Source organism: Sorex fumeus, unplaced genomic scaffold, assembly GCF_029834395.1.
Source record: "Sorex fumeus unplaced genomic scaffold, SorFum_2.1 ptg000106l, whole genome shotgun sequence".
In the NCBI taxonomy this organism is placed as follows: domain Eukaryota; kingdom Metazoa; phylum Chordata; class Mammalia; order Eulipotyphla; family Soricidae; genus Sorex; species Sorex fumeus.
In genome coordinates, this window is record NW_026606163.1 from 1,524,032 (window position 1) to 1,526,804 (window position 2,773).

General features: G+C 41.7%; 1 pseudogene; it reads right to left on the bottom strand.

The window, feature by feature from the left end:
• Positions 1 to 1,447: 1,447 nt before the first annotated feature.
• On the bottom strand, positions 1,448 to 1,564 carry LOC130042637 (uncharacterized; annotated as a pseudogene).
• Between the last annotated feature and the right edge of the window lie 1,209 nt (positions 1,565 to 2,773).

A 2,773-nucleotide genomic window follows, 5' to 3' on the forward strand; every position in this document is an offset into this window, starting at 1 on the left:
CCACTGGTGTACCAACAGTAGCACACAAAGTAGAAGGCAACTGATCTTGATCTATCTATCTATATACATATATATATACATACATACATATGTACACATATATATGTGTTCACAAGGCTCAACATGTAACAACATGTCAGTAATTTCTTTTTTTCTTTTTTTTTTTTTGCTTTTTGGGTCACACCCAGAGATGCTCAGGGGTCACTCCTGGCTCATGCACTCAGGAATTGCTCCTCACGGTGTTCGGGGGACCATATTGGATGCTGGGAATCGAACCTATGTTGGCCATGTTGGCTGCATGCAAGGCAAATGCCTCACTCGCTGTGCTATCGCTCCAGCCCCGTCAGTAATTTCTTATACAAGGCTTAACAGCTCCAAGATGAGATACAACAATCTTCATACATTTTCCTCTAAAAAGCCCTCTTTGGATCATTTTTAGTGAATTACTCTTAACAAACAATAAAAATAAATTATTGAGGATCTGCCTTTGGGGCAGGCTTGGGTAGTAGTGGTAAAATTGAAAATAATGGTGATGATAAGGTGTAATGGTGGTGGAATTGGTTTGGTGTTAGAATATTGAATACAATAAATTATTGCAAACAACCTTATAAAAATTAAAAATAAGAAAAAAAGAGTTGTAGAGGGGCAGGAGTGATAATATAGCGGGTAGGGAATTTGCCTTGCATGTAACTGACCCAGCTTTGATCCCCACATCCTATATGGTCCCTATATGGTCCCCCAAGCACCGCCAGGAGTGATTCCTGAGTGCAAAGCCAAGAGTAAACCTGGAGCACCCCTGGGTGTGACCTCAAAACAAAAATAAATAAATGAAAGAGTTGTAAAGCTCATATTCAGAGAGAGTCTGCAGAAGGCACAAAAGTGAGTTTTTATAAGGGAAAGAGAAAGATGAGGTCATAAATGATATGCTGATCAGGTGAAAGCCTCAGCATGGTCAAGAGGTAAAAGTAGATTAAAGTTCACTTTTTATCAGTCCTTTCAAAGAGGATATTCTTGCTCTTGTTTCTTCTTGGAATGTTGGTGGCCAGAGGCCTTACCCAGTTTAGGGAAGACAGACTGTAGATTTGGTATATATGCAGTGACTTCTTGCAGCTCTGTCTTATTTCATCTACAGTCCCTACCCAGCCAACCTGGGTTTGAGTCACAGAATCCCATATGGTACCCCAAGCACTGCGAGGAGAAATTCCTGAGTGCAGAGACAGGAATAACCCCTGTGCATCTCCATGTGTGACCCCCAAAAAATGAAATCTAAATTAGCTAGAATGCTACTAGGATGAACTTTAGAATGCTACTAGGATGAAATTCAGAATAAGAAGAATCACCAAGGTGAGAGAAAACCATTAATTATCACAAAGCACTGATCACCAAAATGCAACATATATATACATATGTATATATATAACCACAAATATATTATCTCAACATGAGTAAAAATTTTTTTTTTTATGGAACACTTCACGAATTTGCGTGTCATCCTTGCGCAGGGGCCATGCTAATCTTCTCTGTATCGTTCCAATTTTAGTATATGTGCTGCCGAAGCGAGCAAATCATGAGTAAAATTTTATGGAAGAGAAAAATACTTTGATATCCAGAGCTGACACTTGAACCACCTTAGTAATCTCCAGAACCAGTGAACAAAACTAGTGGCCCAAACCATTGTTTCTCACCCTTTCAATGACTACAACTCCCTTTGGGCCTGGTTTCTTCTTGTGGCACCCTGTTCTATCAGTTGGTATTCTAACCTTGTCACAAGACTAGAGGCAAAAATCACCCATTTATTTGATTTTAACCTGTGTTCCCCTTGTAACATCCTGGTGGGCCCCTAGGAGATATTTGATCCCTTGTTGAGTAATGCTGGTCTACAAAGTTCTATCATCTACTCAATCTGCTTAACAATTGTGGAATATACATATACATATACATATACATATACATATACATATACATATACATATACATATACATATACTCGTTTACATGTATTACACTGCACTCACCAAGCAAGGGATGTAGGGGGGAATGAAGCGACAGACTAGAAGTTTCATATGAGGTGGGGACTGGGCAGTGGCTTTCAGGGAACTGTTCTAACTATCCATTAAAAACATAGATGCTATTTACACTATTATAAGCATATCACCTGAATTATCATAATAATTTTTAATTGGCTAACGTTCCCCACATTTAATTTTCTCAAAACTATGTTCCAGCGGAGCCGCCGCGGGCCCTCGCGGCCGCCGTACTCAGGCACGCCCGCGCATGCGCCCTGAGCCTCATCTCCGCCGGGCTCGGGGGTCGCCCCGACTCTGCTGCAGGCTCCTGGGCGAGCCGCCCTCCGGGTTGTTCTGCTGGGGTCCGTCACCTCCTCCTAAGGATGCATCCCGACTTATCTCCACACTTGCACAACTGAAGAGTGCAACATCTTGATACACTTGCTTGAGGAATGTCACAAAAATCACGGCTCTCTGAAATGTTTGGTCATTGCAATGATCTTGATTGAGAGATGAGAAAAATGCTTGAAGAAAGAGTGCACGGAAAAGAGGATCAAGAGCAGGGAGCATGGTAATGCGATGCGAAAGAGACTGTTTAATTCCCCAGAGGATTCTGAAAAATAAATTGTATTTTTCACTGGATGCCTTGGCTGAGAGAAGACCTAAAGCCTCTTGGTTGACAGCTGAAAGAAGCCTCTCAATTGGTTCTCCGGAACCCTTTGCCGATCTGTAGACACAAGGCATGGAAAGATCCGGAAAAGCCTGGA